General features: G+C 36.7%; 1 long non-coding RNA gene across 1 annotated transcript in view; it reads left to right on the top strand.

Moving 5' to 3' along the window:
- LOC129655083 (uncharacterized) overlaps nucleotides 1-16470 on the top strand; it is a 166378-nt gene that overhangs the window by 99083 nt on the left and 50825 nt on the right. Inside the window, exon 3 of the long non-coding RNA XR_008715750.1 lies at nucleotides 7683-7850. This is a non-coding gene — a long non-coding RNA (uncharacterized LOC129655083). The remainder of the gene's footprint in view (nucleotides 1-7682; nucleotides 7851-16470) is intronic.

Genomic DNA, 16470 nt, shown 5'->3' with positions numbered 1-16470 from the left:
TTGAAGACCATAGCACCTGTTAAGCAGTTTGTTTGCTTTTTTTCCCAAATGACTTTTTCTGTTCCAGACATTTCTGTCTCCCCTTACTCCATGAAGCCTGGGAATATAATGACCTCCAACATATCTCACCATCTTGTTTCCCTACAGTTGCTCACCTATTGGTAAATAGTCATATTAAAACCTTTTTCTAGAACGAGCTGATTTGAGAATGCATTGCTTCTTGTTGGAATTCTAATGGGGATACTTTCCTTGACCCCACTTTCCCAGGCAGGGTGGACCTCTGTTTGCCTTGCAATTCCATTACAACTCATGAAGGGGTGCCACTTTCACCGTTGTAGTGATCTGTGTAAAAGTCTACTTCTCTTCCTAGAGTTTGAAGATATTCTAGAACCTTTGCAATGTTTGTCATATTACAGAGACTCAGTTAAAGTCAGTGAAGACATTTTCAGCCACTATTAATTTTATCATCCTACCAACATGCTAGCAAGGCTTCGAAGGAGCAAAACCTCCTAACATGACTACATTTAAATGAACATTGTCATTTTCATTCTGAGGTTCAGAGAAGAGAACAAATAAAAAGGCTTAGTAGTGTCTTTATCCCTCATTCTTAAATGTGAATTCTCCCAGGACAGATTTTTTTTTCCCAGTGCTGGCAAGTGCCTGACACAGAGTAAGCACTCAATAAATGTTTGTTGAATAAATTAATGAGTCTCTATTTTCTTTCTGTGTGAAATCCAAATAGTCAGGAAAGAAGCAAAATAAATATATGCTCTTTTGTTATATTAATTTTAGAAATTGAAATTTTTACACCCTAATTTGGGGAGCAAGAGTATATGGACACTGTTGATTCCCAAATACTCAAATGTTAGATAAAAGAAATCCATCAAGGATAGTCAAAGCAGAGATTTACTGTCTATGGAGATTTGCATATTTTTTATAAAGCCAGTAATCCTTTTCATTAATACTATATAGAACCCACTGCATTTTTTTCAGAGTTTCTGAAAATGTTTTTAATATGTTAAAAATATTTATTATACACTTTCTATGGACCTGACACAATTTTAAATACAAGAAAAATAAAATCTCTGCCTTCATGGAGTTAACATGTTAATAAGAGAGAAACAATAAAATAGACAAGTGTACAGTGGGTTAATTAGAGATAATTAAGAGAAGGACTAGGAAATGTCAAGGGTTTCTTTTTTTTGATGAGAAATTTCACCACCATACCCTTAACAGAGTGACACTGGATCTACCATCCTAATGATGATATTGGGACGTTCTAATGGTGGGACATCCTACCCAAGAAGGCAGGTACTTGTTTGGATGAATTCCTTGAGCTGCTAGAATTTTTTATACATTAAAAACAATTCTTCTGTTGTCCAAATCAACAAGAAAATGCCAACTTAATGGCAGCCGTTTGATTTAGAAAGTAAATTGTTGAGTTGCATTACTCATGATTTCTAAAGGTATCTCAAAAATTAGTTTCTGAATTTGTCTTTTAAACAGTTTATTTTGGATATGTATGCAAACCTGTGAAAATGACAATAATATCTACATGTGTTACGGCTTCACCCTTTGAGAAATGTGTTCATATATTACTCCTCAGAGTAAATTCAGAGTAATAGCATCTTTATTCTCTGAATGAGGTGACCAAGCACCCATAATGCAGAGTGAGGGGTTTGGCAGAATGTCTGAATTATATAACGAGAAAACGTGAAAAATCTGTGGATGTATACTAATTTGTTTGCTCTGAAAATCAGGCTTCCTGGGCTGAGTAAGGAACAGGTAGCTGTATCTATTTTCCTGATGATTTGGCCTTTATAATCAGCATTTGACCTTGTCTTTTATGATGTTAATTTAATAAGAGCAATTTATAGTCCTATACGTCTTCTATTGATAGCTGAGAGAAAGCTTCCTAGTCATTTCCTTCCTGTTTAAATTAAACTATTCAGTTACCAAGAAATTATCAGTATGTGTATGAAACAGAAAGCAAAAGCTTGCAGTTCTAAGATGTTTTAATTTTTAAAAAAGCCTGTCACCCAAATGTTCTGAAGACAAAGAACTCTAGGTGCCGTAAGCAGGATTGTTGACGAATCTGGGCACTTGTGCTCCTTCAAAATCTTCAGCATTTTGCTGAAAATAAAGAATTTTGCCTTCATGCATGTAAAATCTGAATTTTATAACTGCAAAGGTCATGGAATAATGTCAATCTAACAAAGAGATGGATGAACTCACTTAATAGCCTAAGGTATAATTAGGTCCTAGAAAAGCCCCCCTCTAAACATAGACTATTCTTCCTTAACCAAATGCAAAGCCATAGAATCTAGTCCTATGAAATGCTTTGTTTAATAGAAAGAGAAGCTAAAAGCCTGAATTTACAGTGGAGCAACTATAGCTATGGATTCTCAGGTGGCTCAGTGGTAAAGAATCAGCCTACCAATGCAGGAAACACAGGAGACTCAGGTTCAATCCCTGAGTTGGGAAGATTCCCTGGAGGAGGAAATGGTAACCCATTCCAGGATATTCTTGCCATGGAAATCCCACGGACAAGGAGTCTGATGGGCTACAGTCCGTGGGGTCACAAAGAGTCAGACACAAATGAGTGACTGAATACCTAAATATAACTATATCACTTTGATGTTCTGGACAACAACTCACCCCTGGCTTCAGCAGCCCAGCAATCTTGTTATTGTTGTTCAGTCACCTAGTTGTGTCCAACTCTTTGTGACCCCATGGACTGCAGCACCCCAAGCCTCCCTGTCCCTCACCATCTCCCGGAGTTTGCCCAAGTTCATGTTCATTGCATTGGTGGTGCCATCCAGCCATCTCATCCTCTAACGCCCTCTTCCCCTTCTGCCCTCAATCTTTCCCAGCATCAGGGACTTTTCCAATGAATCAACGGTTTGCATCAGATGACCAAAATACTGGAGCTTCAGCATCAGTCCTTCCAGTGAATATTTAGGGTTGATCTACCTTCAGATTGACTGGTTTGATTTCCTTGCTGTCCAAGGGATTCTCAGGAGTCTTCTCCAGCACCACAGTTCAAGGCATCAATTCTTTGCCTTCTTTATGGTCCAGGTCTCACAACTGTACATGACCACTGGGAAGACCATGCTGCTACTGCTGCTAAGTCACTTCAGTCATGTCCGACTCTGTGTGACCCCATAGACAGCAGCCCACTAGGTTCCTCTGTCCCTGGTATTCTCCAGGCAAGAATACTGGAGTGGGTTGCCATTTCCTTCTCCAATGCATGAAAGTTAAAAGTGAAAGTGAAGTCGCTCAGTCGTGTCCGACTCTCAGCGACCCCATGGACTGCAGCCTACCAGGCTCCTCCATCCATGGGATTTTCCAGGCAAGAGTACTGGAGAGGGTTGCCATTGCCTTCTCCAATGGGAACCCACTATGGGAAGACCATACAGATCTTCTTGACTATACAGATCTTTGTTGGCAGAGTAATGTCTCTGCTTTTCAGTACACTGTCCAAGTTTGTCATCGCTTTCCTGCCAAAAAGCAATTGTCTTCTGATTTCATGGCTGCAGTCACCATCCTCAGTGATTTTGGAGCTGAAGAAGAGGAAATCTGTCACTCCTTCCACCTTTTCCCTTCTATTTGCCATGCAGTAATGGGGACAGATGCCATGATCTTAGTTTTCTTTTAATATTTAGTCTTAAGCTGACTCTTTTGTTCTCCTCCTACACCCTCATAAAGAGGCTCTTTAGTTCCTCTTTGCTTTCTGCCATTAGAGTGTTATCATCTGCATATCTGAGGTTGTTGATGGTTTTCCCGCCTATCTTGATTCCAGCTTGTAACTCATCCAGCCTGGCATTTCTCATGATGTGCTCAACGTATAGGTTAAACAAATGGTGACGGCAGACAGCTCTGTTGTACTCCTTTTTTGATCCTGAACCAATCAGTTGTTCCATACAGGGTTTTGACTGTTGCTTCTTGACCCACATACAGGTTTCTCAGGAGACAGGTAAGATGGTCTAGTATTCCCATCTCTCTAAGAGCTTTCCATAGTTTGTCTTGATCCAGACAGTCAAAGGCTTTAGTGTAGTCAATGAAACGGAGATAGATGTTTTTCTGAAATCCCCTTGCCTTCTCTATAATCCAGAGAATGTTGGCAATTTGATCTCTAGTTCCTCTTCCTTTTCTAAACCCAGCTTGGACATGTGAAAGTTCTTGGTTCACATAATGCTGGAGCCTAGCATGCAAGATTTTTGCATAACCTTACTAGTATGGGAGATGGATGCTATTGCCTGATTGTTAGCACATTCTTTGGTACTACCCTTCTTGGGAATTGAAATGATTGACCTTTTCCAGTCCTGTGGCCACTGCTGAGTCTTCCAGATTTGCTGACATAATGAATACAATACCTTGATGGCATCATCCTTTAGGGGTTTGAACAGTTCTGCTGGAATGTCATTGCATCCACTAGCTTAATAGCAGTGCTTCTTAAAGCCCACTTGACTTCGCACACCAGAATGTCCGGATCTGGGAGACAAACCACAATGTCGTAGTAATCTGGTTCATTAAGATTTTTTAATACAGTTCTTCTGTATATTCGTTCCATCTCATTTTCATCTCTTTAGCATCTACTAGGTCTCTACCATTTTTACCCTTTATTGTACCCATCTTTGGGCAGAATGCTCCCTTGATATTTCCAATGTTCCTAAAGAGATCTCTAGTCTTTGCCCTTTTGTTGTTGCTTTTTAAATTACTATATTTTTTAATTAAAGGATAATTGCTTTACAGAATTTTGTTGTTTTCTGTCAAACATCAGCATAAATCAGCCATAGGTGTACGTATATTGTTTTCTTCTATTATTAAGCACTGTTCATTGAAAAGGGCCTTCTTGTCTCTTCTAGCTATTCTTTGGAACTCTGCATTTAATTGGATGTATCTTTCCCTCTCTCCCTTGCTTTTTGCTTCTCTTCATTCTTCCACCATTTGTAAAGCCTCCTCAGATAATCACTTTGTCTCTTGCTTTTCTTTTTCTTTGGTATGGTTATATTACCTGTACTAAATTATAATTTTTTAATCTTAATCAGAAAAATTAATCAGAAATCATGGGTATTTGGGGGAAAAAAATCCACTTCTTTTAGGATTTCCTAACTATCCTTATCATTTACTGTTTCTTGTGGCCTTCTAGATAGGAGATAGGAAGCATTTTAATCAGAAAAATAAATGAACATAGATTTTAGCTAACGTCAGAAGGAAAGGATACTACAGGATGAAGGAGGAAATGTTAGTGGAGGCTAGAGGCGGTGAGATGGATCACCGAAGATATTTGACTAGCGATAGAATCAAAAGTGAAAAGGTAGCAAATATCAATGAGCTTTTTTCTCTCTTCAGTGTCAGTGAAGAGTGTATGGATAATAAGTGATAAGCCCTTCACACCACGGATGCAGTCGTCACTGGATGGTCACATGTGGATCTCTCATTAGAAGAAGAATACAGCAGGAGATCACTGAGAGAACCTCAGAAATGGAGGGTGTCTTAATGAAAATATTCATCACATCTTGGGCTTATAAATTAAGCTAGTGGACACATTTAAGATTCAAAATTTGGCACCAAGATGTATGTACGTAGAGGAAGAAGAGGTCATATATACAGTGTTATGAACAACTACTGGCTTCCTGTTGCCTTTTGCTAAATGTGTCAGTAGTTCAATGGTAAGAGACTCAGATTTCAGACATGTCCATGCATGCTGGGAAAGGGGGAAAGGCAAAGCCAAGTGTACCTCAGATCTTAGAGAGGACATTGCACCATTATTGGGACTACATTTGTCTTATCTATGCATTTAATTGAACTTCTGAGTCTTACAGGTAGTGATGTAGTCTATACACGTCTGCCAAAACCTGCATTTATTTTCCATTACATATGGTCACTCACCTACCAAATAACTCACAATTAGCAATGTGTAGTAATGGGAGCTACATTATTTCTTAAATACTTGGGGAAATACATCCCTCACTTTGTTCTTCTCACATACAAAATCTATCCATAGGATGAGGATTGTAGAAGTGGTTTCTTACTCTGTGGTTAAAGTGGTAAAAAAACGTAAAAGTGATAAAGAGAAGTATGCCATCAACTTTCTCATTTGGAGTTAAGAAGGCATAGTTTTCTATAGACTATCTTGTAAGACCATAGCATACAGGTTCTATAAGTCTATAGATCAGCTACATTCTGAATTAACTAAGCTTTTGATAAAAAAATAAAATAAGCTTAAATAATGATCTGGCATCACAAACCCTATTCCTAGAGGGAAATACATCTGTGTGCTTAAATAAAATTTCCAAACACGACATTTATCAGTGTGGAAAGGCAGGAAGGTGAAAATTGGAGTCCCATTTGCTCCATATCTAAAGTGTTAAGAGAGAGGTGGCCAAATGGCAGCGAAAAGTATTTGGAAATTTAACAGGCTTTACCACTCAGGAGCCAGGTTATCTGGGACTTGATACCTGAAATCTGTGAGCCTCAGTGTCCTCCACTAGAAAAAGGAGAGGCTAATCAAAGCTCTTCATGGGGATTCTGAAAGAATTAAATGAGAGAATGTATAGACAGTGCCTAGCACCCAACATTCACTCAAGAAATGGTAATTCCTCTTGTCATAATATTATTCCCTTTTCATTCTCAGTTTTGCTTGTAACACCATTTCCAGATTCTCTTCTCTCCAGCTCAATAATACTTTCTAGCTTCTTCTACTCCTGTCTTTACATCCTTCCTTTCTTTCTAGACCTGAAGCAATATCATTTTGTGGTCCACCATTGAACTAGATTCTTTTCTAACTTTTCCTGAAGGACCCTCCCCCTTTTTAAGATGCTTTTTACAAGTTTGTATTTTCTGATTACCTACTGTATGTCAAAACCTTGCCATGTATGTCTACCTACTGTATGTCATACCTACTGTATGTCAAAACCTTCACAAATATTAGGATCCCATCTAATCTGCATAATAACCTATGTAGAATTATGTACTAGGAAAGCTAAGGCTCAGTGAGAGTCTATAATATGCCCAGAGTGGAAGAGCAGGCATATACCTGTCCTTCTGTCACATCATAGTTTTCAGTTAAGATCACAGAGACTGGTTTTCTTTTTGGACTAAACAGAAAGTAAAGGCAAAAACAAAAACAGACTAAGAAGTGGGAAAAAGAGAACGAAAAGGAAATTAATTTTACCTGAAGTTCGCCTGATCCAGATTTCCACCATTCACCTATTAAGAAGATGTTCAGATGTTTAAGGATTACAATCACATCTCTGAAAACAAACTTCAGTATGTGGGTCCCTTTTCTGCCCGGGTGGCTCAATGGTAAAGAATCTGCCTACCAGTACAGGACACTTGGATTTGATCCTGATCTGGGAAGATCCCCTGGAGAAGGAAATGGCAACCCACTCCAGTATTTTTGCCTAGAAAATTCCATGGACAGAGGAGTCTGGAGGACTGCAGTCCATGGGGTCTCAAAAGAGTCAGACACAAATTAGTGACTGAAGAACAACCCTTTTCTATGCCTTGTCTTCGATGTAATGGCACAGTCTGATCATTGTGTTCACAAGTCATGTTGACAAACAGTCTGGTGAGAACTCAGCGCTGGAGGGGTGTGGTCTGTTGTGCGGGGCAGACACTGCAGTATGCAGGGGGCTCTCACAGAAATGCAAGCGACTGACACTCCGTTTTCCTAGCTCTAGCATGCCTGTTTAAAAGAAAGAAAGAAAGAAAGAAAGAAAACAACAACGTGACGTGCCTGTCGCTTCCCTCTGAGACATGTCACTTGCCGTAAATCACTGCTATTGCCACTTGCACTTTGAGTCACTTCCTTTTCGGCCTGGCTCCTCCTCCGAGATTTTCAGGTAAACAGCCTGAGATTAGTATACATAATGTATAGTTAGGAGCATGAGTGCTTTTACTTCTAACGTTCTTATTAAATTGAAGCCACAGCAAATAACCTTAATGTAACAATGATTTTGAACATCAGTGGAAGACTGAGTTATTATGAAGAAATCCTAATATCAAGGGAAATGTCAATAATCTACATGATCTCTCCTATTAGCAGATTTTACAGGAAGATCTCTCTGTCCAGAAATCTATGTACAATTCCAGGTAGTTGAAGGTCCCTTGGAGAGCTCTCCCTACACAAGTGCGTCAGGACTGTCTGTTTCACTCTGCTTTTTCTGAGGCTAAAGTTTCCTATCTTGGCAAGGATGTGGCACAGAGGCTGTTAGCTTAAGATAATTGATTCTTCCCCTGATTTTAGTACTTCCCTTGAATGGCTCCCAATCCAGAATCAAGGAGAGAATAAAAAGAGAACTGAAAAGATGAGAAGGGAGGGAAGATGGGGGCATGGGGAAGGGAGGGAGAGAGGGGAAAAAATATAAGATTACTGACAAAACATTACTTGAAAACAACATTGTCAGTACCATCATTGTCGCTCAATTCAAAAAGGCACAATTTAAAATTCATAATGAAGTCTATTCTAACTGTGAAATATACAGGTTTTGAAAGATATTTCTGTTGTAAAAAACTATGAATGCTGTGAAATAGATATGTTTCTTTTTTTCCTACATTTTAACCTTTGAGGGTAACTTTACTGTGAATTATGTGAAGTTATCAGCCATATCCAATTAAAAATGCTAAGCCAGTTTCATCTTGAAAGAGAGACACTGACAATATCTAAATATATATATGTGATAAATTAGTTATTGTCAAAGCGATGGCCTCTCTTTATTGTGCTTATACAACAGTGTCATCTAGTGGACACTGGTCAGGCAAGTTGTAGCCAAGATTCTTGGAGGAGCCGATTTAAAATGAGCTAGTATCAAATGAAAATAAGCTTTGTGTTTTTCAATTTCTTGAAACTAAAGCAATTTAAATAATTATTTCTAATCCAGGCCATCATTTCAATTCATTTCATTTTTTTTTTCAGAAGAGTAAAAGCGCTGAGAACTTTTTATGCCTAGAGAAAGAAAAATAATTTTAAGATAATTTTCTCTTTTTTAGTATAGCAAAGAACAAAAGAAAATAACTAAATTACACGAAAGGGTAGATGTCAACATATGCACAGCAGTTAGTTGGAGGAAGTTGAAGCTGCAAGATTCCAGGCTTTAAATCTAAATGAATCGTGGTTACATCAACAATGACAAAACAAAAAGGCAGTGCATGGGAGTTCTGTTGTCTTATTTCCAAAACCTTGCCATTTTTCTAGTTCCTTTTTTCTATGCTTGTAAAGAAAATATATCTGTTTTAAAACAGAATGTTTCAAAAGCCCATCAGTTTTTAAAAAGCATAAAATGTCATTTTTTGTATTAAATATCTTTTATCAAAGCCACTTAACTTTAACATTTATCCAAATAACCAAGTCCTGGAGATACATAATGGACACTGAAAAATATTCCATAATTTTTCTGATTCCCTGATTTTTTTCTGTATTGAGAGATATAGAAAAAAAACTGCATTTCTTTAGAAAGATACAGAAGTTTGGTTTTTCAGCATTTCCTCAAAATAAGTATGAACAGCCATTTTTTAAACCACTGTACAATATCATGTAAATGTTTTTATTCTTTAAATGGCTGTTACTATCTACATGTCCTTGTGTTTTGAAACTACTTAAAGGCAGGATGTTGTTTCAAAGTTTTTGTTTTTTCAGGGAAAGAAAAGAAGACATATTAAGGTTATCGATAAGTATGAAGTTCTGTTTTTCAAGTATCCAGCTCTAGTTTCGTATTCTAGTTCCTCTAGCTGAATGGTTTATGCCAATTTGATATCTTTGATAGTATTGTGTCATTTGGTTTGCAAATGTTAATGTGGTACTGTAAAAGCAGATGCTACTAAATGTATCAGCCTTGAATTGGCCACAGTGTATTTTTTCTGTTTAAGACTTTTGAAGTATAGCTGGGATGAAATACCTAATATGACACAGTATGGTAGCTAATTTAGAGAACTCTATGACACAAGGCTATATTGGTATGTGATACTGAAAATTCTTACCCAAATGTTCCTCCATATTTTTAAGAAAATATTTGGTTGTTAAGATGATTTGGAGTAATGTAAAGGTTTACCAAATTTGACCATTTGTTTGAAACAGACTATTTTTCCTTAGTAAATAGAAAACACTAATCCCTGCCCTAATACTATATGATTTTGCCTTTACCTTTTACCTGTGTAATACAAACAAATTAAGTAAAAATCCCATATGCCTTCTAGTTATAATTTTTAGTAAATACTAATTCAAAATTAGGAGGATGTTGTTGTTTCAAGATATAATATTTACACTGATTGGTTCATAATTCACACCTAAAAATCACTCATCTTATGTAGTGTAAAACTTGTTATAAGTAGAAACGTCATATTTTAAATATATTTGCAGGGTATGTCCATTTGAAATTCTGAGTTTTTACATTACAATACTTGCAAATTAACATGGTAGAAGTGTGCAAATTATTTGGGCCTTTCAAAGAGAAAGAAAATCTAGAATTTTTATGTTACCAGAAAAAGATCAATTCTTTCTAAAAATGCACAGTTTTTCATTCTGCAGAATAGTACTCACTCACTCAAAATTAAATTTGCAAGTCATAGAACTGAACTGGCAGCTGATAGGTAAGGCCCAGGTCTAATATTTTTCAGCTGAATTTTACCCTATCCATCAATATTCATTCAGTATCTACCAAAGACTATGAAGGACACTGTAGTTAAGATAGAAAATGGGATACATGTCTTGTGACCTTCCTAAACCTTACAATTCAGTTGAAGAGATAAAACATACATAAGTGAGAAATTAAATGGCAATGCAAGATTTAAATAACAGTTGAATTCAATAATAGACATGTCACAGAGAGGTTCATGCTCATTTATCATATGAGTAGTCCAGGAATTGAGAGAGTCCCCTACTGAGAGAAAGAGGATATTTTGTGCTAAGTTCTGGAGAACAGATTTCTAACAAAGGCCTTTGTGGAGCAGATGTAATTAAGAGAAAGCAAATGATATCCATTGCTTCAGGCTTCCTAAGTGGCACTAGTGGTAAAGAACCCACCTTCCAATGCAGGAGACCAAGAGACGTGAGTTCGATCCCTGGGTCAGGAAGTTCCCCTGAAGGAGAGCATGATAACCCACTCCAGTATTCTTGCCTAGAGAATCCCAAGGAGGTGGACCCTGGTGGGCTATGGTTCACCGGGTCACAAAGAGTTGGACACAACTGAAGTGACTCGGCACACTCTCATGACTTCACTGTCCATTCCCTTTTTGTTCTCCATGGGTATTTTAGTAATAAGTAGAGGCCAACACTGTAGAAGCCAAGCTTTCACTGTAGATAAATGGAATTTACATGATTTCTCTGAAAATTTCAACTTTTTCAGGAAAGTTACTCTCAGTGTTTGTCCCTCTGGGTAAATACTAATCAACAGATAAGCAGCACAATTTGTTGTTTTGCGCTCAAAAGAGGCAAACTATGTTTTGAATACCTTAATAAGTCACTGGCTACTAAGGAACTAGAAATCTAATGAACTTTGCAGCAATCATCTTGGCTCATTTTTGACTCATAAACTCCTTGGAAAATCAGATCAGTACCCTCAACACCTTATTTTAAAAATACATCTTTATAAAATATTATACTGCTCATAATATTTTTCCTGCTGTTGTTTACTCCTAAAATATTAATATATAACTGACAATGCTATCTTCTACTGCAAGGAAATAAATACATTTTAAAAAGCAAAAACTCTATTATTCTGTGCCAATTATGTAATATCATGGAGGTTTTCATATTATTTTTAGTAATATGTTCTATTCCTTGAGGATTTTATAATTATATAAAACATTGATATATTATTAAAAAGGTAATTTTTATATCATTACCTCAATGGATTTTGGTTCTGGATAAGGTTTTATGATCAAATATAATATCTTATATTTTTTTCCAATCTACCTGACCACGGCTATTTTGATTCCATAAGGTAGACTGATTCAATTTTATAATTGAATTTTCCCTAGTATAACTTGTCATCTAAACTATACTTCTCAGTATTTTATTCTACCTTAAACATTTGTTTTAGGTAGGATACAACATAATTTTTAAATAGATAATGTATATTCCTGAGAAGGAATAAAGAAATTTAAAAAATCCTCATTTTGACTTTGTTTTTTCTTGACTTTTTTGACTTTGCCATTTTTCTAAAGCAAATTTTGAATTGAAATGGTGGCAACTAAAATTGTTAGAAAATAAACTGTAGAGCATTTAGAAAACCTCACAAGTGGTTGTTGGGAAATTCAGTCATTCATGCCTGCTTTTAATTCATTCATTCCTTCAGTCATTTATTCAATGAATATGTATCAATCTGTACCAAGTACTTACTGGACCTATGCGCTTATCTCAAGATCAAAGACAAATAGAAAACACATATAAATCAATATGTAGACCCATATAGACTCAGTATGCTACAGTTTGTACAGCAAATGTGGTGGTGCCTGCTTCGAACTGGGCCTCTGGGAATAACTCAGTCTTGACAGACTTTTTTTTAATAATGTTGCTATGAGTCAAGAAGGCCTCACACTACTCATGATTCCCCACAGTGTAAATCAGAATCTCTAATAATTCATTGATTCACAAATTTTAAATGATAGTTTGGTTTCACTTTTGGTTGTATAGCTAATTTTGCTTGATGCCTAAAATTAGAAAATTATAGGTAAGTTTAAGAACAAAATTGATGTTGATACACTCTAACAAGCCAAAAAGAAGACTCACTGGTTATATTCTATTGTATTCTTTTCTCTATACTATATATGTGCGTATGTATTTATTCCTTTCTCTGAAACCACATATAGCTTTTGTTTTGTTTTCTCCCTGATTGAGACCATCCTGTGAAGTAAGTTTATTTTCAACATATCTTTCAAATGAATCTAAGAACTAGTGTTTAAGTGATCTAGGGGTTGGAGAAAGCAGTCCTCCCTAAGGCAAATTCTGAGACAGATTATCCAAAAAGGCACGAGGAAGCTCTTTCTCTTTTATGCTGAGGGAGCATCCATTTCCGGGACTCCAGGGAGAAGAGGTTTTTTCCCTTTGTGTCATTATGTTACTGTCATCATATTATGTTACTTTAGGCTTGAGCTCAGCTGCATATTGTTCTTTCCTTCTTGTGCTCCAGGGAGGCTCGTCATTAAAGCACAAAGTCCCCATCATGACCTCTCTTCCACCGTGACTCAGGAAAGTGAGTCCTTTTGAGGTTAGATGTGATTCAGACTGTTGTTTTCAAAACCAAAATAAGTGCACAGTTATAGGCAAATTCTACTGTTCTTGCAACATCATGGGATAATAGCATAAACTCTGAGCATTCAATTTTATGTGGGGAGCAGTTTTTCTCCAAAACTAGTTGGAGTTTCTTGAGAAGAGAATTTCTGTTGGGAAATTGTTTTGGTGATGGTGTGAGGACAATAAACAAATGGTTTAATGGGCTGAGACCAGCATAAGGTCAGGAAGGGCCAGCTGTAGAAGAACCCTGTCATAGAAAGCATTGCCTACTAGGACCCAGCCTGAAATACAAGGCTCTGGGTGATGAGACCCTGCAGTTTGAGAGATTAGGTTGATTTTAGGGCAGACAACTGTTCCCTGGAGAAGGAAATGGCAACCCACTTCAGTATTCTTGCTTGGAAATTCCCATGGACAGAGGAGCCTGGCAGGCTACAGTTCATGAAGTTGCAAAGTCGGACACAACTGAACGACTGAGCACAAGGACCACTCTGCTTCCAAAAAAGATGATTTAACAAAGGGTGTTACTTTTTCATCAGAGCCTAAAGAAGGCATTTCTGAAAAATAATGTGTCATACTCACCAGCTCACACTCATAGTCCCCAGTGGTTGTTCAGCCTCCGGAAGACCACCACTGACTAATTCTACCTGGTTCTGTAACATAGGTTTTTTACTTGGAATCTCAAGTCCAGGCAATCTGCAACCCACAAAAGATTGTTTCCTAGCAAAACTCCAACTTTTAGCTTTGTGTGACTTGTCATCCATATGTAAGAATAGTTTCAAAACTCAGCCGTCTGATGCACTTGTTTGCACCACTGCAGTTAATTTACAGCTCTTCGTCCAAAGAGTAACCCAAGAGAGGTCAAAGAGTTGCTTTACCACCATGGCCACTGCCCAGCTTTCTCCTTCAACCCGTCTTTAATGTGATTTAAGAAGCTTCCATCAGAAAGAAGATTATGAAGATCTCTATCTATCCATGTGATAAATGTACCACAATAATGGAGATATAAATAGCTTTTCTTTTTTCTGAAAGAAATCTATTACTCAAAATCATTTTTCAGAGCCTGAAAACCTTTTTCAGAGCCTTCATAGTGATTTTACACTTTGTATGAAGCCAGATGAGAGCCTTCCTTTATAAGAATTTGTTATCACTCAGAATCCATTTACTATGCCCCACTGTGTATCCATATTTGGTATTATGTATTTGGTTATGTGTTCCTTCCTTTATAAAATAAGCTTCTGCTATGTCAAAACTATGTCTTCTCTACCTTTGTAACTCTTCAGAGTTAAGAATATATGTTTTTTATGAAGTCATAATGTATACGTTATATAATGTTTTAAATGTAGTAAACATTGCATTTACTGAAAACAGGCAAAAACTAATCTATGCTTTTAGAAATCTGGAATGGGGTTAACCTTTCAAGAGAGTTACAGATAGGAGAGGAAATAGAGGCTTTGGGGAACTGATGGTGATGTATTTTTGATCTGGGGGCTGGTTATACACGTGTGTTCAATTGTGCTGTACACTTATGTGTACTTTTCTTCATTATATTTCAATAAAATGAAAAAATATATTCCAGGTACTACATAGAAGGCTTACAATTGTTTCCTTGCCTTGATTAATATTTTAATGATAACATTTTTTAAAAGAAAATGGTAATTTTGGTGGATAGCTGGATAAAAAGTATATTTTGTAAATTTTGTAATAAATTTAAATGTTTTTTAAATTATGTAATTATTTTTCACTTAGATGCTCTCACAAATGCCTAATTTAGTACCCCAAATGAAGAACATGTTCAACTAACTACTGTTCCTGTTGTTCAGTCACTAAGTTGTGTCCAACTCCTTGTGACCCCATGAACTGCAGTGTACCAGGGTTCCCTGTTCTTTGTTATCTCCCGAAGTTTGCTCAAACTCATGTCCTTTGAGTCAGTGATGCCATTCAACCACCTCATCCTCTGCCACACCCTTTTCCTCTTGCCCTCAATCTTTTCCAGCATCAGGATCTTTTCCAATGAGTCAGCTCTTTGAATCAGATGGCCAAAGTATTGGAGCTTCAGCATCAGTCCTTCCAATGAATATTCAGGGTTGATTTCCTTTAGGATTGACTAGTTTAATCTCCTTGCTGTCCAACAGACTCTCAAGAGCCTTCTCTAACACCACAATTCAAAAGCGTCAATTCTTCGGTGCTCAGCATTCTTATAATCCAACTCTCACATCCATACATGACTACTAGAAAAACCATAGTTTTGACTATACAGACCTTTGTCAGCAAAGTGATGTCTCTGCTTTTTAATATGCTATCTAGGTTTGTCATAGATTTTCTGCCAAGGAGTAAGCACATTTTAATTTCATGGCTACAGTCATCATCCACACTGATTTTAGAACCTGAGAAAATAACATCTGTCACTGTTTCCATTGTTTCCCCATCTATTTGCTGTGAGGTGATGGAACTAACTATAGATATAGATACATAGATATGCATACATACATATATTTACACATTTAACTTCAGAATAATATCACAATCTTTATCAATTGAATTAATAATTACATATGTGGACTAGTTAGTTTGAATAAATTTTGACTCCTTAAAATTATGTAATTAGTGAATAGATCAAGAAAATTTTAGTAAAGTACTTTACTTGGGCTCTCTTTTGAGGGTGTATTTATTCATTTATTCAGCAAGTATTTGTCACACCATGCTGGGAGATAACAATACAGAGATAAATGAAACATGGGTAACCTTCCCAAGAATTCATAGTCTGTAGAGAAGACAGGTATGTAGATACATAATTTCAATGGGATGTAGTAAGTCTAATAAGTGAAAGTTATACATGAAATATGTGCATAAAAGGAGAAAATATTGCCTTTTATAAAGGGCAACAAGCAAATTTAGTGGTAAATTTAGTCCTAAACCAGGTGTTGAAATGAAAGAAAAATCAGATGAAGAAAGAAGTCATTCCAAGTAGAGATAAAAGCAAGAGGCAAGAAAATAGCATGTAGTCAATTATCAAAGGCTACTGGATTGGTTGTGTTTTGCAGCTTGGAAAAGGAAGTTTTTACAGTAATGGCAAAAATAGAATTTTTCCCGCTTATTAGTAAATTCTTCAGAAATCCCTTTTCTTATCAAATTGTGGCACAATTAGTTCTGTTTAATAACACATTAAGATCTTGGTTCTGGGTTCAACTTGTATATTTCCTTCTTTCCAGATGATCAACCAGTTACATTTTCTC

Source organism: Bubalus kerabau, chromosome 6 (genome assembly GCF_029407905.1).
Source record: "Bubalus kerabau isolate K-KA32 ecotype Philippines breed swamp buffalo chromosome 6, PCC_UOA_SB_1v2, whole genome shotgun sequence".
NCBI lineage: Eukaryota > Metazoa > Chordata > Mammalia > Artiodactyla > Bovidae > Bubalus > Bubalus kerabau.
Note: the sequence above shows the minus strand (reverse complement) of the source record. Positions and strands in the feature narration are given on the sequence as shown.